Consider the following 24299-nt stretch of genomic DNA (forward strand, 5'->3'; position numbering starts at 1 on the left):
GTATTAGCAGAATCATTAGCCAGTGAAGTCCAAATGGCTGGTAGACAAGTGTCGTGACTGCTTCAGAACACACACATTCAGGGCCCAGCTCTCAGGAACGTTAGGTAGAAGGCTCTGTCAAAGGCACCACATGGATTGTTGACTGCAGGGGTGTGCACACACAATCACATGCAGGACAGGTTTTCTATAATCATGTTTTATAGTTCCTTCACCTGTGCTGCTATAGACAAAGTTTTCAGATTGACTCCTACAGGCATTGTTACACTGATTTAAGATGGATGTGTATCAGCCTAGCCTGTGAAATAAGTCAAAAGAAAGAGAAAATTGATTAAATGAGATTAAAAAGAACAGATACGTATCTGTTTGTAGACAAACAAGGAGGTAAAACTGTACCATACATGGTTCAAAATGGATTAGGAGTGTCCACACAAATTAGCAGTCCTTATGTTAAATGAGCTCAGGGCACTTTTTTAATTAAGAAGGTGCAACTATGGGAAACAGGCCTTACCTTTGTAGCAAAAGGTATTGATTCAAGACTAGAAGTAGCAAATGTATGAACACATACTTGACAATACACCTTCTTTAGTGGCTTGGGAGGTTTTAACACATTAAAACACTAACTGCTTTCACTTTCTTTAAGAAAACAAATGCGGAAGTAGAATACACAGCTACTCCAGCTTGAGTAATGAGCTTCCTCAACTAAACACAGTTTTAGGCAGAAGGACAGGTTAGATTTTTTCAATTAACAGAATTTAAATCACAATTTACACACAATGTGAGTGCTAGTTAGGTTGTTTATACTAAGCTAACCAGTCTAAGACAAGATAACACACTTTTTTTCCCATTACCTAGCTCTGTTGAGTTATTCAGGCTTCTTGTCCTATAAATGTTAATTGATTTGCATGTAAACTGTAATTTTGTAAAGGACGGAGAGAGTGGTCCATGTAGATGCAATGACAATATCAGGTTCTTAGTTTACTTGCATCATATTGTTGGGTATTGTCTTAAATGACTTCTCTTTGGGAAAATGGAATAAAAAGAAATTTTTTTTTTCTTTTGAAAAAGAAACTCAGACCATTAGAGTGTGAAACATAATGAAGCAAAATGTTTATAAATGGGTATAAAAGAATCAGACTATCCATACACTTATATAATAACACTAATAACACTGATCATATTTTTCAGTCTTAAAGTACTGCTTTTATATTTGATTTGTGGTAAGAAGAAATGTTTGATTTTTCAGATTCAACAACAAAAGTAGTCCAGAAGTTCATACTCTAAACAGCATGCCACTTTTGGTGCTTTTTAATGGTTTGATTTTAGCAAATGCATGAATATTTGAGTCACAAAGGAAAGGTTTATTATTAGAATAATAAAATGCAGTGCTTTCCTGGATGGTGTATATAGACATTCATTTCAGTGACATGGCAGCCATGCTCATCACACAACTATACTGTACAAAAGGTGGTAGCATTAAGAAACTGGTCTCCTGGCTTAGATGAAAGACTGTTCTTTTATCTTCAAAACATATTTATGTTGACAGACATGTTACTGTAGTACCAGTGTTTCTATAAAATATCAGTATTGGGTAACCTACTGAATTCTTCAGTAATTCTAAATTAAATTTGGAGGTTCAAAGTCAAACCTGAGAAAAAAGCACACATGAAACTATTGAAAGAAACCTGCTATTTCTGACAAAGTATTCGATGCTCATATTTTTGCTTGAAATTCTAAACTTTACTATGATTTTGCAACAAAACTAGGGTGTCAGTGCCATTGTTTTTCTTGATGGAGCAGAGCAGCCAGGCCACAAATAATGTTGGCCTTCATCCTGTAAACACTTGTGCACAGGCTTAAGTCTTATACCATTGACAGTCTCATTGAACTCAAGGGGATTATTTGCATGAGTGTTTTGTGCATCAGCACTTGCTGTATTCCAGCCACTGCTGCAACATACGTTTTGAGGGTCGATAAACTAAAAGTCCGGTTGTGTAATCTTGGAAATACTTTTCCACTTTATTAACATACAAAGTGGATAGCGTGATCTGTCTCTCCATTGCTACCACACTGCAGAGAAAATAGTAACTTTCCAACAATTTACCCCATCGCCGGGTCGTTCCTGACCTAAATCACCCGCAGGATAACACAAAACCTGCGGCGAGGCCAGGCCGTTCTTTCTGCACTCTGCAACCCAAAGGGAGTTGACAGACCGGGGCCACGGGGGATGGGACACCCCCTCTGGAAGCTGGGGCGCTTCCCTGGGGAGCGCGTCCACGTGGGGTAGGTCTCCACAGGCCCCCGGCAGCCCTGGGGGTGCAAGGGTGAGGGGAGGATCGGGGAGCCCTGCTGCGCCCTGACCCAGCTCACCCCCACGCCCCGGTCTGGCCCGGCGCTCCAGGCCTGCGCGCCGCCCTCTCCCCTCACAGAACGGGATCTGAGCCGGGCGCGTCCCCGGCCAGCAGCGTCTCAGTGGAGCGCCGGAGCGCGGCGAGATCCGGCAGCCCCGCGGCCTGCGGGCCCTGCCCCCAGCACTGGGCCGCGTCTCCCGCGGGAGGCGGAGGGAGCGCAGCCGAGGGAGCCTCGCTGCTCCTTCCTCCTCCCCTTCCTCCCCGTCCCCCTCAGCCCCTCCGCAGGGCCGGGCCGTTGCGGGCGGTGCGGCGGCGCTGCCCCCGCCCCTCGGCGCTGGCGGCCGGGCCGAGCGGCGGCGGGGTCACGGCGGCGGCCGGGTCAGAGGGTAAAGGTTGCTCCCCCAGCATCCTCCGTGCTGGATACTCAGCCATCTTGGATTCGCGGGACAAGAAAATTCATGCGGTGAGTCCGGCCCCGGCCGCCCCTCCCCGGCCCCGCCGCCGACCCGGGCCTCGCCGCCGTCCCGGCCGCGGCCCGATGTGGGAGGCCCGGGCGGTGGCGCGGCCCTCGGCGGGGCTCGGCGGGCCTAGGGCCGCCCCGCCGGGTTTCCGTTTGCTTTTGTCTCCGAGGGGGAGCGGGGGGGACGCGCGGCGCCCGAGCCGGGGGCGCAGCCGCAGGCCCGGCCCGGCCCGCCACCCCCCGCCCTGCTCCGCGGCCGCGGGCGGCGGCAGCCCCCGGGCGCCGCTCCCGGGCCAGGCGAGGCCGCGGCCCGGCGGTGCCCGGGCCCCGCATCCCTGCGGCCGCCGTTGGCAGCTCGCCTTGCGGCCCGCTCGGCCCGCCCGGCCCTCCCGAACGGCTCCTTCCCGCCGCCGCCCCGCCGGCTGTTCCCGTGCCTCCCCCGTCCTTCCGAACCCGGCCCCGCGGGGCCGCCCGGCCCCCGCCCGTCGCGTTCCCCGGGCCCGGCGCCGGGGCAGCGGAACCTGCCGCCCACGGCCGGGGCTGCGCCGGCCCCGCGCCTCGCCGAGTGGCCGTGCGGCCTGCGCCGCGGGCCCCGGGCGGAGAAAGGGGGTGAGACGGGGGTGCTGCTGGCTGGCTTTCGGTTGAAATTTTTTTTTTTTTTTTTTTTGCTTGCGCCTGTTTCACTCTCCTCTTGGCGGCAGTTAAGGCGGTGTGTAAACAGGTTCTGGTTTTCCCTTGGACGTGTGTGTAAAACAAACTTGAAAGGGACCGAGCGCGGTCGCCGGAGTAAGGAGCCAGCCTTCCCCGGCCAGCTTGGGCGGCGATGACAAGCTCTGGCGTGAACCTGACCCGTGCTGGGAGAGGAGGTGGCACAGGGTGACAGGTTAGGGATAAGAGGGGGACAGTAGGGCGGTGGGGAAAGATGCAAGGGTCAGTGTTAGCAGTCTAGTTGGTGTATGTGTGCTCCTGGTGAAAACAAGGTACCAACTAATGGGTATTCTCGGTTTTAGGGTGGGTTTTTCTTGGTGAAGTTACAAGTAACTTTGTTTTGAAGGCTCTGTAATGTGAGAAAATGAAAATATGTGTAAGGTGTTAGTTGTATTCTGCTGCTTATTCACATCTAACACAAGCATATTTTCATTGCTGCTGTCTTTCTTTATCAGGGAAAAAGTTGTTTCCAACTTTGCGCTGTTTTATCCCCAGGGGAGGATAAGAACTTTCTGTGTATCTTTCATGAATGTATATATGAGTGTGTGCGTGTGACTTGAGTGTGTGAAGGAGACACTCCTGTGTGCCTGCACAGCAGCAACATCTGGTGCTGGTGACTGGCTGCTAGTTTTAGCTCTTCAGCTGGGGAAAGAGAGATTAAGATGGTCAAACCTGCTGTCATATCTGTTACTGGAAAACTTTATGTTTTGGGAAGCTTGGATTTGTTTCAGACTGTTAAGACTTGTGAAGACCTGTAAGAGCAAAATAATTGTTGAAGTTTATATTGCAAAGGCAACTTTCTTTCAACCTGGAAGAATTGTTGTGTATGTGTTAAAGTTCTCTTATAATAACATATTAATAGAATACAACTCACAGGATCAAGTTTTGTGATCATAAACACTATGTATCTGTCCCATGCCTTTTTTTCTCTTTTTGCCCTCAACTTCCACTGTTGTTTATGTTGAGTATTCAGCTGGTATGCTAAACCTCAAGGCGTTGACTGCTTCTCATTTTAGAAAGGGATTTGAATACTCACTTATCAAGAGCTGACTGACTTGTCTTGCAAGTGTATTTCCGTTTCATTTTCAGGAAGCTGTTGATAAAGCTAAGAGTGTAGTAGTAGATAAACCTTGTCTACACATCTCTTCTAGACACTTAATATTGCTGTCAAAGTAGTCATTGTTATTGCAATCCGTTTGTGTGTCAGTTCTAGCAACAAATGAAAGAAAAACCCTTGGCTAAAAAGTGAAAATAAAGAAACCCCAGAAATTTATATTAAAAAAATTTATTTGAATTCTCTGTAACAGGATCTAATTTTAGATAATTGTTATTTAGTGGAGAAAATAGAGTAGTTAGTGTGTCTTGAAGTTGGATGCTAAAAAATTGTCCCATAAATGGCTGTTTTCACCTGAAAATCTTGGTCTTTATCTCAGTCACTTCATATGAAAATTCTATGTGCCTGCAGCAGACTGGTAGATCTCAGAAACTATTTCTGTTGTATTTTTAATGTTTCTAAATGCACTTCTGTCTAGATAGAGATTAGCTTTGAAATCAGGAACATTATTGCTTTTTTAGCCTGTGCTGTAGCTTTCTTAAAAATTACCCTAATATTAGTGTTGGTGCAAGGTCTGTTGTGTAGTAATTGCTAAGTTGTAACCTCATTATGGCTTTAAAGGGGCCTTGTATCATAACTTCGTTTATTCAAAAATATCTTCCACCTCCTTCTTTTTATGGACTCAAGAAGTGAATAGAACTTAAAAATGCACTCTAGTTGAATTAAAATAGAGGTTTCTATCACCTGGCTTTCTGACTTTGTCTGGAAACTGAAGAGAAATATTGAATGGCTTGTTTTCCCATGAGGTAGGATAGAAAGTGCCCCAAGTACAGAATTTTGTTCTAATGGAAGTAGACCCCTGTATCTAACTTTTTAAAATTTTGTCTTCTTAAAAGCTCTAATGTGCTTGAATACAGATTCTTAAAAGGCACCTTAAAAAAATGTGTTCTTAAAAAAAGAAGAAAAATTATTAAATTCTTGGCAGAATATTTACTACATTTGTTATGTGTGTTTATAAATGTTAGCTTAAATAAAAAGCCCTGTACCAGTTTCTATAGGAGTACAGTACCTTAGAAAGTCAAACCAATATTTTTAATGACCTATTTAAATGATTGCTCTGTAAATTAGACAATTTTTCTCATTTTAAAAATTACTGTAAATACAGTGTGTATGTAAATTTCAAGGACTGACAGAAGCATAGAAGTTGAAGTTAGGTTTACTTTGCTTTATTTGAGCTTTTGAGACATAAATAAGTAAAAAAATGTATGTGAGCATTCTGCTATACAACAGAAATCTGTTCAATTTCAAGCAAATATATTATGTCCCACATGCACTGTACTGAACAATTCAATACAACTTGGTTTAGTTGTCTTTCCTGAATAGAATTGGCCTTCCTCCCCCCCCGCCCCTTTTTTTTTCCCAGGTCTGCAGTAGCCCATTAGATGCAGTGTTTGTGTGCATTTCGTTGGTCTCCTGACCCAGGTTCCTGGAAAAGCATATGAGCACCTGAAAGTTTGTGTGCAGTCTCATTGGCTTAAAAGCACCTGCTCACGTGTTGATGGATAACTTTGTGCATGAGAGTTTTCAGCCTGGATAGTGTGTTTTGACAGTTAACTATGCTTTTATTGAGCATTATAATAGTGTAGGAAGAATTGTGTCAAATGAAAATACTGCACAGTGGGATATTTTAAATTGTCCTTGTGGAATTATTTTGGTTTTGGAGCAGATGTGTGTATACCAGCCATGGTCTGTGCTAATCAGCAAGAGATTCTTACATAGGATTGAAAATATTTTTGTTTGTATATGCAAAAATGAAAAAAAAAAAAAAAAAAACAACCCAAGAGACCAAAAATCCAACCATAAAATGTTCATATTGCTTATAATTTCTATTTTATCTTTCATTTTTAATACTCTCATAACATAGAATTTTTTTGTTGTGGTGGTGTGCACTAGCTCATCTTCTGGTCTGGTTGTATTGTAGGCTCTAAGTCAAGGTGTAAGTGGCTCTTGCCCAAAGGGGTTACTGAGAACCCCTAATCTGTCTTGCTGTAGCATTGGTTATCAGTAGCATTACAGAAAAGTGTGCATTATTTTTTCCCCCTGATTTGGTTACTCTGCCATCTGATTGCTTTTTGCAGTGCTAGTATGTATAATTTCACAACTCTACATTTCCTAGGAGGATTCCTTTCAGATTATGCTGGTAGATTAAAATTTGATTGTAATGAAGACTTTTTTCAGACACATCCTTCTCTTGTTAAATTGCAATGCAAGAATTGTTAATCAGAAATTCAGTAGTAAGTAAAACCATTGTTTCTTCCTGTTCTCCTTTTGATTTGGGATAATTTGTGGGAGGATATTTTTAAGTATTATTTTTTTACCCCATGTCACTTGGGATTTTTTTCCTGTTTTTTTTTTGGTTTATTGAGCTTCAGAAGCATTTTTAAATCCTGCTTCCAGATTTTTTTATGTGCTTGAGATCGATCAGTGATGTTTGAATGTAGTTCGCTGAGGTCAAGTTGTTTTGTCAAAAGGTGTAGTTTATTTAAACTGAAAATTGGTATAAATGCTGCTGTATTTGTGGTACGTAAAATAGAAACTCTTACTTTACATTGCTCTCACTGAGCAGACAGTAATCCAATGGATTGAGATGGACCATGCTTTCTATCTGAGTTACCTACTGAAGTGATGGGTTACTCTGGGTAAGTCATTTAACCAATTTATAGCCACATTCTAGTCTGTGGTAAGAGGATAATTGTTTTCTGCGTTTTACTTGCCTGGTTCAAGCCTTCTGTGGAGCCACATACCAGTAGCCGGTAATACATATAGTTAGCAAAAACAATGTTAACCCCCCCAAAATGGCCCTGTACCAAGTTTGGTAGGTGGCAGTTGTATTGTTTATCCTTACGTGTTTCAGAATGGCACGTCCACAATATTTTCATTACAATCTAAATATGTGTGGAAACAATAGCAGGGAGTTTTCAGGCATCAAAAAGAGGCAGCCGAACTCATTACGGCCAACTATTTTGAATTATAAAATGTTAACATTTAGATTTGTAGGCAATAGCTTGGCAAACAAGTTTTTCTAAGGCTGTCTTTGTAACACAGACAATGATAATGTAATATCATATATTATCTTTTCTGTCAAAGGGCTGTAGGAAGATGCCTGTCTTGGTGTAAACTGAGCAACTAATGCTTGTGTCAGTGGACTGTGTGTTTGTCTTGCAGTCTGTATGACTGTGTGAGTTTTTGCTTTGAGCTTCAATGGAATAATATTTTTCCCCTTCCAGCTTACAAAAACCTTGCATTGTTTGGGGCAGAATGACTATTCCTTGTAAGGATTCTTAATGCATTTTTTATTCAAATTATGAAAACTATTCTTGCAAAGGAAATGTTGCCAGAGAATTATAATGATAGAAAAAATGTCTGCCAACCTTGCTTCTGTTGCTCTGCTGTGTAGGGGATTTGTTTGGGTATGTGTTTCAAGTCTTTTACCATTCAGTAGTGATGAGGTTTGTGAGAAAGTACTTGTTGCGTATAAATACTTACTTTTTGAAAAAGTTAAAATATGGGAAAATAGCTGTGAAGCAGGTATTTTATGTAATGACCAAGTAGGCTAAAAAAATGTGTAGAAGAAGGACATCTCTTGAATGTTTGTAACATGTGATGTGGAGAAGTGGAAATCTGAAAGGTTTTCAAAGAGAAATCAGCTGTAAGCTATGTCAGCTTTTGAAAGACTGACAAGATAATGAGCAATTCTGAATGTTAAAGTACCTTGCAATACCGTGTCCACCTGTAAAACTGTTGGATGCAAAAAATATTTTCAATGAGATGTTTGATTATTTATTGCAATGTTGGTACTGGTCTTGATACTTTGCTGCGTGATGTACCTTTTCTAACATGTCAAAAGCACCATTGTAAAGTAGAAAGGTACCTTATGTTGAAATCCTAATTTGTTGGCTTATTTTCTAGATGTGGATGCACATTTCTAGTAAGTTGATCAAGATCATATTGATTAAGTTCAGCATTACACATGAGAGTAAGTCAGTATTGCTTTTTATTTTGTGGTGGAAGTTGAAGTAAATTCAGGTCCCTTTGCTACTGTAGTATGGATTTAATTTTTTTTTTAATTTTTTTTTTTTTTTTTTTTTTTAGGAAACTGACATTTTCAGGATGATATGTTTTGGACAATAAATCCATGTGTTGTTTCACCCAGTTTCCCAGAAGTTTAGTTAGGCAAGAACATAAATATTGTGAGACATCTGTGTTGGGACAGGGAATATCCAAATTTCTTGCAGGGATAAAATTTAGTTTTCAGGAGTTTGGTGCTCTTCTGAGCTTGCCTTAAGTCAATGTATGTTGTGAATAGCAGCAGTATATGGTTGATGGCAAGTAGTATTTTCATTGGCATTAGCATTTTAATTAGTGTTTTGCAAACTCTTAATATTAGCTGTGATCCTAATCTTTTATTGTCTCTGAAAGATATGTAACTAGTTTAAATGATTTTTTTTAATGCAGCTGGCAGTTCTTTCAAGGTCCACAGGGGAGATTCAGTTTCACACTAGTCTGAATTAGGTTTTATAGCAAGAGTTCAACAAGTCTTGAAAACTGGGATGGCCAAGTGTAGGTCTGGTTGGTAACCAGGGGTGACTCACGAAGAGCAGGCATCTTTAACTCCCACTTAACAATGTATTCCAGTGTACAGCTGCTGGCCTTTTCTATACTAATGAATACCTGCATCTGCTGAGTCCAATCATTAAAACAAAATCATTTTGAGCAGTGTATTTTAAAACTTAGTAGACTAAAAGTGTTTCACAGGTCCTGGTGTTGATGTACTTAGGAGAGAGCCTGGAGAGGAGTTACAGAGGCTGCAAATGAATAAATGGTGGTAGTAAAATCTGTGGATAGTAGAATGTACTTACTTCATGGATTATTTTATGTTTGTAACTGCAAGAAACATGAAAATTTAAAATATATCAAGTATATATAGGTAACCCAATTTGTGAGTTAACTCAAAAGTTAAGTATTTAACTGAATTTATATTTTATATAAATATGCTTCTACATGGAAACTTAAATCAGAAGGAGAAGTTAAGTTTAGAGTTGTGGTCCTACAGACCTCATAAAATTGCATCTAGGTGAAAGAAGGAATTTCAAATTAGTGCACCCTCTTGGAAAAGAAATAGTCAGATGTGATCTGGTATGTATTCGGTAGGATGGCAGCTGGTCAGGCATCCTGTAAGCACACGCAGACTTTCAGAGTGTCTGCACCACAACACTTTTCCCTGAAGTGGGGGGAAAGTCACAAAGAGATGTGGAAAAGGAGGTTGAGCGTTATCATGGTTTAAGTGTAAAGAAACAGAACAAATCTAAGAAACTAATTTTTTATTAATTCTGCTGCTCATGGCAAAGGTCTTTATGATTAGTAGGTTTTTTGTGGTTTGGTTTGTTTTTTCTTTATCTGCTGAATGTAAATTAAATTTTATAGTCTCAGATGGTTCAGTATTTTTTGGGACTGTCAGGAGAGAACTTCAGTCTGAATCGAATCTAATATTCTGCTCCAACTGAGCAATTGTTCTTTGTGCATATTGATGTAACTGTCCATGGCTCTGCAACAGATTCCAGTGCAGTACTTAATTTTGTAATGTGCTTCTAAAAATAAGTGCATAGTCTTATGTAACACATCTTGTATTGTTAACACCTAGAGGCTTCATCTCCACTGGTATGAAGTGGAACACATCCTACATAATTTTTGATTGTGGGTATTTACATCTGAAATATTTTCTCTGTCAGTGTCTATGGCCAAAGAGTAGCTGTGTTTTAGGAATGAGTAGTAGTTTTAGGAATATCAGGTGTCTCATTTGCATGGTGAAGTATGTTAATCCTCTGCATATCTGAGCAAAACAACAGTTGGAAAGGTACTATATAGTTCAGTAGACATTTGTTTCCCTGAAGAAGCTCCGTGGATTCCTGCTCATAGGTATGTGCACTTTCTCAGAGAACTCTCCCTTAATTTGGCTCTGCACTGCACCTGTAAGAGTTCTAAAAGTCTGTGGATGCTTCAGACATGAAAACAAGATGTTAATCATATTAATGCAGCTTTGAGGGCAAACTCAAAATCTTCTTGAAAAGACGGGTGACATTTATGATCAAATTACACTGTTCTGTTAGTTCTTGTACACTTCTTGCTTTAGTCTTAGCAATGTTTTGATCTCTTTAATGTGGCTTTTCTCGTGCTTTTTGAATTCAGGCTGCAAATAACATGTCAAATTAGATGATAAAATGCATCATGTCTTGCTGATAGGATGACACCTGTACAGAACAAACTTGTCATATGTAAATAATTTAAAGGACAGAAATCAAATTTATCAAGAATTACAGCTTTATCTGAGTAACTTGGTTCTCATTTTTCACCACTTCTTGAAGTAGGTGCTATACTTTTATGTTAGGGGCACAGCTGGAATTTCAGAGTAGAGGATTGGAAGTTCATCTCAAAGTCTGAGGCCAAAACGGAGGCAAGCATTCTTTATTCTATTGGTGGCGTTCTAAAAGTGAATTTTCTATAGTGTTGTTTACTGACACCCCAAATGCTTCACTTTACAAGGTCCTTCTCTTTCCCTGACTGTTCTGGTGCTTCAGTGAAGAATTCATTCAAAGGGATCTGAATAAATAGATACTTGTAAAACTAAACAAACAGGTTGTCTCTTGATTAGGTTGTGTCTTTAACAATAAATGAGATTTTTGTAGATACTTTTAATGATTGTTTTATCTGAACAATTCAAATTATTTAATTTTCTAGCAGTGTCTAGGTCAGGTATCCATAACTTTGTGGCAGGGGAAGCACTGTCAGCCCTCAGACTTTCTTGTCAGCTGTGGAGTTAATCTGGAAAGATTGGAAATGTAAAGCTTGATATTATGGCACCAGGAGCCCAAGCCTCAGTGTTAGGGTTACCCTTGGCAAAGTATGGGTTACCTTTGTCCTTCCTGAGGCCACACAGCACATATACATGTTTGGGTAGTTAGATACGTGCCATTTCTACATGTATAGGTTTTGTTCTTTGCATAGAGAGTCTGAGACTGTGCCCTAGCCCTGGTGGCACAGGCATGCATCTCTGATAGGCAAGGCACGGAGAAGGTGAGCAAGGGGGGAGAAGCATCCCAGAGGGGAAGAGCCTGTGCAGACTATGCCATGTTGTTCTGATCCTGGTGTGTCAGCCCAGGCCTAGCCTGTCACTTAATACTGTGCTTGTAGAGAAGAAATGCAATATTCTTATAGCAAATATGTTCTTCTGTTCTGTCTGGTATTTCCTCTTTTTCTTGAGTAAGAGTCCAGGGAGCGAAATGCAAGAATAATACATTGCTTGTGTATTTCAGCATTTTTGTGCCCACTCCTTTTTTTTAAGAGTGTATCCCAGAGTTTGCTCACTTTAGCTGTCTGTCATGCGTTTGTTCACTGGTAAGAGAAGAATGCTAATGTGAAGTAGGTCCTGCAGTTGGTATTTTATCACCTTCTTGGCCTGGTTTTAGCAGGGCTGTGTCAGGAAAATGTTGGTATCACCAGGTTCATGGGGGGTTGTTAGATGAGGGGAATTTAGTGAAAATAATGTACCTTTTATTTTTGTGTGGAGAATTGGTAGACACTTCTAACTTTAAACACTTAATTGTCCTGTTGATATAATTCATCTTTATGAAGTTAGTGTTTTTATCCCGCACTCGTCATATAACTTGCTATTTATGAAAAGCTTTAGAGTTTTGTGGAAGATGGCACAACCTCCTTTTCCTGTCTAATTAAGCAAAACTTTGAACTTTTAGGTGAGGTTTATTCAATATCTACCTTTTTGACTTGCAGCTTATAGAATGAATGGGTAGTAGTCTATTTTATTGATTAACACAGGGTCAGAATGAGCTCACATCCCTCTAATCTTGCCCTTGCCATGGCATGCTATGAAATTGTGTGGATACGTTTTAATCCTTCTGAGATATGGATATTTTGGCGGCAAACGTCTTTTCTGTGAAAACTTTTAGTCACTAATAATTGTAGTGACACTCTAAAGTATCTGTTACTGTTTTTACTGGAAAAGCAAAAAGTGCATAAGACCACAAGAGAATGACAGATTTTGCTTAGAAGGTAAGTTTCTGAAATAGTTATGCATGAAATTATTCAAAATAATCCAGTTGTCAGTGTTAAACTAATACTGAAACAGGAAAAAAAGTGAAAGTGGTCTTGCTTAATCAGTTGCCCTCATGCTTTATAGTGTCAAACCCAGAAGACATACCAAATTTTGCTTGATTTGCAAAAGAAAGTTCCCTCTGGTGGTGTGTTTCTTCCATATGAGTGCAACTGCCATGGTTCTGCCCACATTATACTTCTTTCTTTTCTTTTTTTTTTCCTCTCTCCTCTTTATTCTTCTCTCAGAGGTGAGAGTCCAGTGGTGGTGAGGGTAAGGGTGCTATCTTGGAACAAGACAGACAGCTGCTAATAGAATGGGTTCCACAGCAAGGCCTTGTTATTTGTGGGAAACGTCACCAGGTCCTGCTCATGTCAGCTGTCTGACTTCTGTGGAAACTGCCAAACTGGCAAAGTAAAATCGGCAAAAAATCAGAATTATGAATTGCAAGATTACTAATGAAAACGTGTCCCTTGAGTAAGAATGGGACTCCTGGTGATGACTTGTAATTACACATCTGTTATGAGTATCTAATCTAAATTTGAGGTTGATGTTTGAAGTGATAGAAATCTGTGCCACACTGCTGAAATGGTCATATTCTTCACGTATTGGTACTTTAATATCAAATATGCTTTAAAATCATAGCTATTAGAAGTTAATTTTTTTTTTTCCACTTAGTGTGAGAAGCTTTGAGTTGGGTTAGTACATAAACCTGGGGAGGAACAGCTATGTTCCGTCAAGTGATGAAGGCTTTTCAGTGTTAATATAGGCACATGATACTGAGAACTAAAGCTTTGTCTGAAGACAGAGGTCTTCATTCAGAGCCAGAAGCCTCTCTTTTTCTACCTTACGTATTCTTATGATTTGTTGGTTTGTTTTGGGGTTTTTTGTGCTTTTCTAACTCTTTCATCATTTCTTTTCACTGAGGTTCATTTCTTCCCCAACAATTTAAGAATGCAAAGTGAAGTTTTGGATCACCTCATTGTTCTTCCTGATGCTTTATATTGCAGTGTCAGACTTCTCTCATTTTCAGTTCATAAACCGAGAGGTATGTAGGTCACTGTTTAAATGAGTGTTTGAAGTTTTCTTGCAAACAAACCCCTCCATCAGTACATAAAACCCTGCTTCAGTGGCTATTAAAATTGCAAACTTGGGAATCTGAATTCAAGGAATGCTGGAATGAAGGTTTTCTTTCCCATCTTAAGTCAGGTTCCATCTGCATGTCACTGTTAATCAGTTTTTTTTTTTTTTTTGATCAAATAGTGTTTTCCTCAGAGCACTCTGGTCTCATTGGTTAGAGAGGACTCATGGTGTTCTCACACTGAGGTTTTTCTTTTTTAATCCCGTTGTTCAGATCATGCTATCCAAAAGTATAGGTAAATACAGAATTAATGTTTTCTCTCCAATTTCTTCATTACAGTTTCATGGAAATGCTTTATAATATGTTTTTGAAAAGTTATATTTTTATATTGCCTCACTGAAGTGACAGCCATGCATTACAAATACAGAAACTGAGACACTGGCTTAGTATTTCATAACAGAAATACCTTCATTTAATTTGCAGCTGTGAATAGTTAATGCTTCTCCATAGACTAATGAAATATTTCAAGCAGAAGGCACTTGTGAAAATCTTTGTGTGGCTCCCTCAGCATTACTAAAAAAAAAAAAGAAAATACAAACCTTAATAGACAGGCCTAAAATCAGTTTAGATATGTAGCATTTAAATATCTTAGCTAGACACGTTTTCTTTCTATAGTCTCTGTGTCGTTAATTAGAAGAGGATAGAAGTACATCTTGACAGTGGTCCCTGGTCCATTGGCCAAAAGAATGAGAAAATCCATAAAGGGTGGGTCCAGGATCTGAAGCTCTGCATTCTGTAGTGTCGGGGTATTTGGGACTCTGCTTTCCCATCAGTATCTTACTCATCTGTCTCTTTCTTTCTGCAATTTCTTTTTCTGTTCCTGTTCTGAACTCTAATTCCTCTTCTGGTTTGCTCCTCCCTTGTGTTCTAGCTATTCTCCTGATAGTAGCCAACTGGTATTTAAGACAAAGACAGGTATTTCTAAGTCCTAGGATGATGGGTCCTCAGCTATCTCATGGCTAAGCTTACATCCACACCATTGCACAGCGCTCATGTACAAGAAGATGAAACATGTTGTAGATCAGCAGAGAGCTTGCACGATGCCAGCATAGCATGTGAGCAGGATGGTGCAGAACCTTTCAGCTGAAGCAGATTTGAGCAGGTCTTCATTGTGATGGTACACAGTGGCTTTCTAAGACAAGAACATACTGTACTTGTCACTGTTGCACAGCATTCAAGTACTAGAGCATCCCAACAGACTAGATTTTAAAATGTGTTCAGCTGGGGGAGGGTATTTTTCTTGATATGATGTTTTGTTGAAAAATATCAAACTGTCTTAGCTGGTCTAAAAAAGAATAAATTTGATCAGTTTTGCCTGAAAGATGGTTAAGGGTTGTGTTTGGTCCTAATAGGCTTGTGCATTCTGTAATTTGGCCAAGTGAATGAATATGGGGTCTTAATGACTAAAATGATACAACACAGTATTACTTGCCTGTGCTTTCTGTAACAATTTAAGTTGGTCTTAATTTAGTAAAACTGAATCAGTATGTTTTCATAGCTTTTTCTTCTTCCAAAGTAGTGCATTTGAAGGCAGTTTTAAACAAGGCCCAGATTAAAGTGCACTGCATGTGCATGCAATTTATTGTGCTGTTCTGAACATAAAGTATAAGAAGAGCTGTAGAAAATTTCTTGAAAATCCTTAGTTTAGAAGTGTTGGATAAAATTCAAATTACAGGATTTTATTCAGAATTCCCAACTTTAAGATATAATACAGTTTTCAAAAGGAGCTATCTGCCCAAGATTTCTTTTGAAAATGGCTCTGGAATTATATGCTTAGAAAAAGTATTTTTGTGCTCTTGTTTTTAATTTTATTTCTAAATGGGAGTGTCACTTAAAGAGATAAGTTGTATCCATAGGAAGATTATTGATGTTTTTAGAAATGGATTGGAAAGTGGTTAGCTGTAACTTCATTGTTAAGGAATGACTACCGTTGTTTGTGTTGTTAATGAACATACTTTACAAGTAAGGGTATAGGAGGATTATGTCATGAGAAAAAGGGTGAACCAATTAAAAGTGAAAGTGTTACAAGAGGAGTGAATGTTCTCAGGTGAGATGAAGGTTTTAGTTTTATTTGGTGTGTTTACCTGCATTAAAACTACTGTGAAAATAGTAAAGATGTTTATTTAAGGAATAAATGACTCATTTTCTCCACTTCTTTGTGTTTTACAAGTGAGGCTTAATACCCAGACTCAGCTGTAAATCTTTGGATGTCAGCTATAAGATCCAGATTTATCCCACATATCTTTCTCCACTTAGTTTTATTGCTTGAGATGAAATGGCTGTTTTCTGACGTCAGCTGGCTAAGAGGTAGGCATGTAGGCCTCTGGAAGTCCAGGTAAAGAAAGGCAAGAACTTAGGTGTCCCTGAAAACGCATGCATACAGCAGAAAACAGCATTTGCTCTCTGAATGAACAAGCGTAACTGAGAGAGTACGTGTGTTATGGCAATGTGTATAACAGGTCACAGAGACATTGTAAATGTTGCTGTACCCATGTCCTCCTTTTCAGACTCTGCTTGTGGCAAAACTCGTATAGCCAGTCTTTATGTTGTGCAGATATGCTGCAAATAATAATCAGGGGTTTTCACTAGGATGGACTTAAATGTGGGAGTTGCTGACATTGTCAGTTGCTGAACTAAAACTTCCCCTCTTTATGCTTTGATTTTCAGATAGGGATATTTTTTCTTATTATGCCGGTCTTTTTTTCTGTGTGTAACGCAAGGTCTTGGTAAAAATTTTCCCATGTAAGTAGGCAGTAGTGCTGCTGTGTTAAAACATAAGAACCCTAATAAACCTGTTATCATTATGGCAATTACAGTATAATAATGATGGAGAAACCTTTGAATAATCTTAAAAATACCCCACAAAAACCCAAAACCAAACCCCGTGCGATCTATAGTCAGTAGGATCCCTGTGGGATTGTTCATTTTTTTGAAGACTGCCTCTCTGTGCCTGTGTGAGTAGTGATTATCGAGATCTCAAATGGGAATATGGTTAGCATATTTTCCTGTTAGGGATCAGTTCTGGACTCACATTTTCTTCTCCCCCACTCTGTCCTCCCTGTATTGTGGCGCTTGCCCTTCTTGGTGAAGGGCCTGTATTGAATTATGGTTTGTTTACTGGTTCTTCACAGGCTGCTTACTGCCTGCTTTTTAGGCACAGTGCCTCTGGGATCTTTCCTCTTCAACCTTCTTTGTCTGGCAAAGCCAGAATTTGTAGTTCATGAAACTCACTTAGATTCTTTTGATTGAGAGATGTGATAATTTTTTAATGTATAATTTTACAAGGATGTGTAGTGTTGCTTTTGCAGTCTCAATGTGTGCTTCCCCTTTCAGATGCATATATAGTTACCAGTTCTGACTAAAAAATGTGTTTAAGTTAGTTTCATGCCTTGTTTTTTTTTTTTTTTCCTTTTTTTTTCTTAGTGAATCAGAACAGTATGAATTGGATTAGGAGTAGAACATTCAGAATAAAAAGTTTGCAAACTGTAATTTTTACTCAGTCAATGACTCAGTGTCCTCTCTAGTTGTGCATGTCTCTTGAGATCTATTGTGAGAAAGTTCCTACTGGGCCAGTATGCTGACAGTATGAAGTTAACCCAAGGTACAGACTTTGCTTGCAAAAACCTCCTTAAAATATGAGCCCTAGTTCTTGTCACCAGTTTATGTGTCCTAACAAAGTTCAAAATCAGGCTACATTTCTTTCCAGTTTTTTCAATTTTTTTAATTGATTTTTTTTTTTTCTCAAGTATGTAACATACTCAAGAATCTCTGAGTTTTGCCAGTGTTAAAATTTATCTTTCTGATGTTTTTGTTCTTTAAAATGTCTGTTAGGCTTTGTAACTGTAGAAGTGTGCTTGAGGCTGATGGGCTTATGTAAACTGGTGGACTTGCTTATAAACAGTTGCTTGAATTTTTCTTTAAAAAAAGAAGAGTTCTGGATCATTAAGAAATGTAATGGAAAGAAATCAGATTTTCTGAAAAGAGGGCAGCAGACATACATTGCTCCCATATACATCACATAACTGACACATGTTAATCATGGTGTGCTTCAAAAGAGTAAACTACTGAAACAATTTCTTTCATTTAGACCTTTTTCTAACTAAGCCAATTAGAAAAGATCGTGACACTCTTTCATACTTTATTTAAAACTTTTAACTTATGTTTCAAGTGTTTTGAAGATTCTTGAAGGATCAGTTCTTTTAAAAGATGAAATTTCTGTTGTATTACGTGTCAGCTTTGCTGGACTTAATTTCAGCTTATTTTTTCAGAAACCAATAGTTTCTCAATATTGCAGTTAATAAATTTAATGGTGAAGGGTCCTTTTGTATGTGTGTATGTGTCTTCATCCTCTTACAGAGAGGCGTTGAGATTTCTGGATTTTTTTTAATTTTTGCTAATTCTTTAGTGAAGAGTATGTGTTTACTCTTAATTTGCAAACATGAGTTGCAATCTTCAAACTGATATGCTATCAGGTATATATTCTAGAATTGAACATTTGGGTTTTTTTACCTATAGATTTGTTTTGAGGGATGATATAACCTGTGATTGTGGATATGGCACATTTTTCTTTTTTGCAGAATTAAGTAAGCAATTCTCAAGTGAACGTCTTCCTTATAGAGCCTTCCTATGGGAAATACACCAAAATGAAAAGCATGATATCCATTTAAAAATATTGTTAACTTGTGTCCAGATAGGAGACAGAGAGTACTGTCTTCTATTTGTTTCAGAGAACACCTTTGTTAAACGAACACTTCGGATTATTGGGATGCTTAAAATAACCTGATGGACTCTCTAAGTAAGGTCTTGTCTTTGATGTCTCTGTTAACCCTTTAAGTAAATAAGGTCTCTGTTAAGGGGTTAACACACACATTACTTGGCATTAAGTCTAGCTTTCCTCAGTTAACTCCAAGGAACTTGCCATAGGGTTGTTGTGAAAAGTAAATGTCCAGATCCAGGGATTCCACTGCTGCAGCCAAATTAGGAGTGGGAGAACAGATTCTGCATCTCCTGTTTTGGCTTTCAGTGTCCTGGAAGGTACTAGTAGTTGATAAACAGATACCATTAAAGACTGGAAGGAGGGTATCCCCTGAAAGCTGTTTAAGGGTTTATAAAGTGGAAGTTATTATTATTAAGCTGTTCTTCATTTATGTGATTTCTCTGATTCCTTGCAGCTGGTCTTGTAGCTCACCATTCCAAGGGCAGAAAGGAATAAGCTCTGTCTCTTAGAATTATTTTTACTTACCTGTCATTTCTTGAGAATGCTGGTGTTACCGTTTACAGCCTGCAAAGGTGTTTTCTATGGGACGTTGCAGTGGGTTTGACTGAGATGAATTCATTTTCCCACAGCAGCCCCTCTCAGTGCTGTGGTTTGCATCAGTAGCCAGAAAGGGATTGATAACACAACAGTGTTTTGGCTACAGCTGAGCAGCACTGGCACAGCATCAGCACTGTATCTCCTGACATTTCCCCCAGGTCAGTAGGCGGGGGGTGGGCAAAATCCTGGAAGGGGACACAACTAGGCCAGCTGACCCAAAATAACCAAAGGGATATTCTTCATATGAAGTCAGCTCAGATGTAAAAGCTAAGGCAAAGAGGAGGAAGGGGGGGGGTAATTTGTTATTTTACAGAGTTTGCCTTCTGCAGCAATTGTTACACATGCTGAAGCCTGCTTCCTGGGAAGTGGCTTGCTGATGGCAAGTGGAGAATAAATTTTTTTTTTCCGTTTACTTCTGCACATGCTGACTTTTGGTTTTGCTTTAGTAAACTGACCTAACTCTAGAGTCATTTTCCCTCTTATTTTCTCTCCCCTGTGCACGTGGGAAGGGAGAGTGATAGAGCAGCTTGGTGGGCACCTGGTGTGCAGCCAAGGTCAAACCATCACAGAAGTGAAAAGCATTAGATGAAGAGATTTTAGAAAAATTGTGGGAATTAAGGTTTTGAACAGTGTGGACTGTTCAGAACAGTGTCATGTTTTTGTCTTTTGGAAGCAAGACACAGAAACCATCATGCAAGGTGCCATGTCTGAGCAAGCTATTTATGATTATTACCACCACAAAAAGATTTGTGCTTCCTTTTTTCCCTGCCTTCATAAATGCTTCCTGGCAAACAATGGTCTGCCAGCACAGGTACCTGTGTGACAGGGAAGTGAGCAACTAAACAAACCCAGGAGATCCTGCCAGTCAATAAACTGGCTCGAAAGTTGCTGTGAGAACCAACGGAGAAGTTGGTTGGCAGAGTCTGCTCTGGTAAATGAGGAAAGTAATTTTTAAAACTGTTCCTTGCTAGACAGGCTTGCAAGCCCTGCCTAAGGCTCTAACAATTATCTCTGATTTCCGGCAAGGCAGCTGAATTAAAGAGAACTGCTACATCAGGAAAAGAGGAACAAGTTTCTAAAGAGATATTTCAGGTAGTTTGCTGTGTTTTTCTCCAGTTTAAGTGTGATCTAGGAGGCTATTGCTGTTCTTGGTTTTGGATTAGGTTTTGGAGATCATAGATGGGAGTATTTCATAGATGGAGCAAGATCTTGGCTCGGCAATTAATTTAAACGTGTCATTGAACTAAGATGTTTTTGGTCTGGTCATGGTGTGACTGATGTGATATTTCAGAGTATCCATTGGAAATTGGCTGAGTCGAGGTGAAGTCCAAGATTCTTTCTATATAGGATGCCTTTTTCTGTAACTGTAGCAGGTATACTTGTTTTACACAACATTTCCAGAATAAGTTCAGCTTTTTACAAACATCACTTAGTAAGCTACTAACCCAAAATAGAACAGTTCAGTTGGGATGAATTTGCAAAATGAGTTATGGTAAAATTAGGCTTTATGATGGAAAATCTTCAAATCTGCCATCTTACATGCCTCTCAGTGGTTTTTTCAGTTTGGTTTGTTCAGTTTTTATCTGTATGCACGTCTTATCCAAAGGTGGTTTTCTGATACTTTCCTAACAGTCAAATTCATTTTTAAGTGTGTCTGTTTCCAGGAGCCAGACCCACCCTTGTCTGTAGTGGCAAATCCTAAGTCTAGCACTCGGCTACTGTAGGCTGAGTATCCATCATAATAGACTTACAGAATTTATTTTGCTAAGACTAGCAGATTTTATAGTAAGTTCTGTTTGTCTCACTTCTCAAACTTTAAATGGAGACAGAAGCTGCATTCTTTGCATTCTATCCATAGTGAGGAAATGAAGGAGGGAACTCGTGCCTTTCAGTAAAGGGTATAAACCTGCGATTTGCTCTTCTGCATAGTTGCAAAATATGCAACTATGTAACTTTTGTTTGTGCTCCTACTCTCAGCTGTTTAAGATCTGTCCAGTACTAACAAAAAAAATCAGTGCAAGATTTCAGCTTTAGAAACTCTTTGATGACATACAAAGGAAGAAAAAATAACTCCTATCATGTTAATTCTCATTGCCAGTGTTAGGGACGGTGGGACTCACAGTATTACCAATCTGCTGCTTTTGGTGTTTAAATGGTACCATCTGAGGCCTTTGGGGGTTTTTCCCTGGTCTCAGTTGCTTTTTACGCTCTTGTCAGAAGTGAGCAAAGATGAATATAGGCATGTTCAATTCAGCTAAAAGCAAACTCTAAAAGAGACCTATTATTTAATCATATTCTTAACTAAACATGAACTGTTATGTTAAACGTTTTTCAAATCTTTTGATTTGTTCTGTTATGCTTTTTTGTTTTAAGAGTGTGTTGAACTTTCAAAAAATGTTTTGCATATTGATATTGTAATTTAAAACATACTCAGAGTCCAGATATGTATAAGAACAGAGATTATAACAGCATTATGTTTTAACTGATTTGCCATGGAAGGTTTTTGAGTACTTGTTTTGTTATCGTATTGTTACAGGAGCTATTTTTAAGGGACAAAAGGCTGACAGGTAGCAAGAAGTATTGGAATACAAGGTAGCCGGGGATGAAACTATTGGGAAAACTTAATAAAAATACTATATATTTTATGTTTAAATCTACATAAATATCATGATCTGTAGCCTTGTCTTTGGAGCATTTTTTGAATGCTTTTGGATGATAAATATCTTTTAATCTTAATTACATATAGTCAGGATAATCTCTGGGTGCTCATTTCTAGGTGCTTAAATAAATATTGCAGGAGAAGGATTTGGCATACATAGTAACACTTGTAATAAAGAAATTTGACTTAGTCTTAAGTGTTCTAGTGTATCTTCCCTTAAAAGAATGGTTCTTAATATATTGTAAAATAATCAAAGCAGTGCTCAGTAGAGTGCCTGTGTAATGACACAGTTTTAATTACAAGGTCATTGTGCTTTCAGATGTGCTTACATTAGAAAGTTTTTTTTTCTCTTTAGCTGCCATCTGATTACTAGTACCTTATGAACTGGTGAGTGGAATTACTGTTCTGGTCCATCAAGAATTTGAGTGTGGGATAGCATAGACAATACTGAAGCAATAATTTGACCCAAAGAGTTCTTGTGTTGTCACCTGCAATACATCAAAAGAAAAGTTTGCCATTTAGCTATTCCAATTTAAAGAGCAAAAGGCTGAATAGTTCACTGACTTGAGAACTGAGAAGGTTTATGAGAGATGGAGTGAATAAACTTCATGTTTCTAGGTACTTTGGATTTACCAATCAGGAATAAAAAGGTGTTTCCTAATCAAAGGCAAAATAACCTGGACACTGATCAGCTGGAACAGATGTGCAGCTTGATTAATTGTCAGTACTACCTTGCTCCTTCTTGTTAAATGAGTCTAAAATCTGGATGAGCCTTGGAAGAAGTAATTACAGGCTTATTTTTCATGTTAAATGCAGTTAGGTTTTTGTAATTTTGATTGAAAATTACAAGTGCTCTGCAAAGACTAAATTGTTTTATCTGTTGCCCGGTGTCAAAATGTAAGTAGTAAAGTCCGAATTGTTAGTGTACCTGGCCAAAGACAGTTTTCTGGTAAACATTCAGTTACTAGAGACTGTGCTGTGATATTTAATGTGAAACCCAGCTTTTTTTGAAATTCCTGCATTAAGGGTATGTTATTATTGGACAGTTTTATGTCATGGTGCTTTTTTTTGTATTTTTCTTCTTGAATTTTTCTTCCTTACTGTCTGTTTAAAACAACAGGAGGGAAAAAATAAGGGAAAGGTAAAAGTCTCTTCTACAACCCTCTCTCCCTCCGTATAAAAAGGGGATGGATAAAACTCATTTTTCAGACCCTGATTTAAAATAGTCTGGGCACTGCTGTTATTGGTAAAATTCCCTGTGTGTAAAAGCACTTACTTTGGGTAAGGGACTGGCCCCAATCCCAAACTAAACGTAGCTTAAGTCTTGAGTTTCTGATTTGACTTCGGTGAGGCCCATTGTGTATATAGTGTTTCCACTGAAGAGTATATTGTGTAAAAATAAAGTAGAAGAGTGATTGAAGGGGCATTGCTGATTTAAGTTGACATGTTTTGATAATGCATTTTGAATACTTTACCATGAGGCCTTTTTATTTATTCAAATACACTTTTTTCCCCCCTCCGTATCACTTGCTGATCTGGAATTTGCTGGAGAAACATTTGCTTGTCAGTCTTGCTACTCTGTTCTCCTTAAGCACCTTGTGCTGTCTGCTGTCTCTTCAAGGGGCAGGGTTGTTGCCCTTGTTTGTTGCTCTTGTACACTGGTTGGTCTGGGCAGGTGGGAGTGCCACGAAGGGCCTGTAAGAGTGAGACCAGTGATCTCCAAAGTGCCTCTCGAACCAAACAAGCAAAAAGAGTAATGATATTTTGAATTAAGTTTCCTCAATGATTTGGCATTTGTTTTCTAGCAGAGCTGACAAGAGCATAAACCACTGTTTCATGGTTTAATTAAGTCCACAAGGGGTGTTTAGTGAAGTCAGTGTGCTTTTGATTCTCTACAGAGTATGTGTATATTAAGGGTGAAGGCATATCTCTTTACCTTTGTATTACAGAGTCCTACTTATGTAGCTGTTTATAATGAATTGCACTTTTATTTTGCTCTGTTATTGTTGCTGCATTACTGTAAAATTGCTCTGCTGACAAATAAAGGCATTTTGGAGTTGTCTAATATACACTTAAACATCAGTAAATAAAATTCCTGAAACATGCACGGGATAACGTACTGTGGTGTTGAGTTAAATGGAGTGATTGGAGACAAAAAAAATACATCCATGTCTGGGCTGTGTTGTTTGAATAACTTAAACAAAACAGATCTGCATCAATGCCTGATTGGGCTAGACTAGCACAGGTGTGTACTTATAGCTCTACATAAATATATGAAATAATATAAATAATGCTTGAAGAATTAAGCAGAAGAAAACTTGGAGAAGTCAGAATCTATTAGGTGAAATGGAACGAAATTCAGTTTCAGTGAGTATATTCATTTAGCTGCAATGGTATATACTGACCAGCTTCAAACAAAAAAGCAGGAATATTGCAGATGTGCTCAGAGGA

The 24299-nt window shown here is 39.1% G+C and overlaps 1 protein-coding gene across 3 annotated transcripts in view; it reads left to right on the forward strand.

Annotated features, from left to right (window-relative positions):
- The first annotated feature begins 2691 nt into the window (after positions 1-2691).
- CNOT2 (CCR4-NOT transcription complex subunit 2) overlaps positions 2692-24299 on the forward strand; it is an 84618-nt gene continuing 63010 nt past the window's right edge. The window contains exon 1 of one of the 3 annotated variants that reach the window (XM_068998993.1): positions 2692-2811. The gene's annotated coding sequence lies outside the window, so the exon portion shown is untranslated. Of the gene's footprint in view, positions 2812-3490; positions 3692-24299 lie in introns of those variants that run through there. The other 2 variants (XM_068999000.1, XM_068998984.1) reach the window with 2 other exon arrangements.

Source organism: Aphelocoma coerulescens, chromosome 1A, assembly GCF_041296385.1.
Source record: "Aphelocoma coerulescens isolate FSJ_1873_10779 chromosome 1A, UR_Acoe_1.0, whole genome shotgun sequence".
Taxonomy (NCBI): domain Eukaryota; kingdom Metazoa; phylum Chordata; class Aves; order Passeriformes; family Corvidae; genus Aphelocoma; species Aphelocoma coerulescens.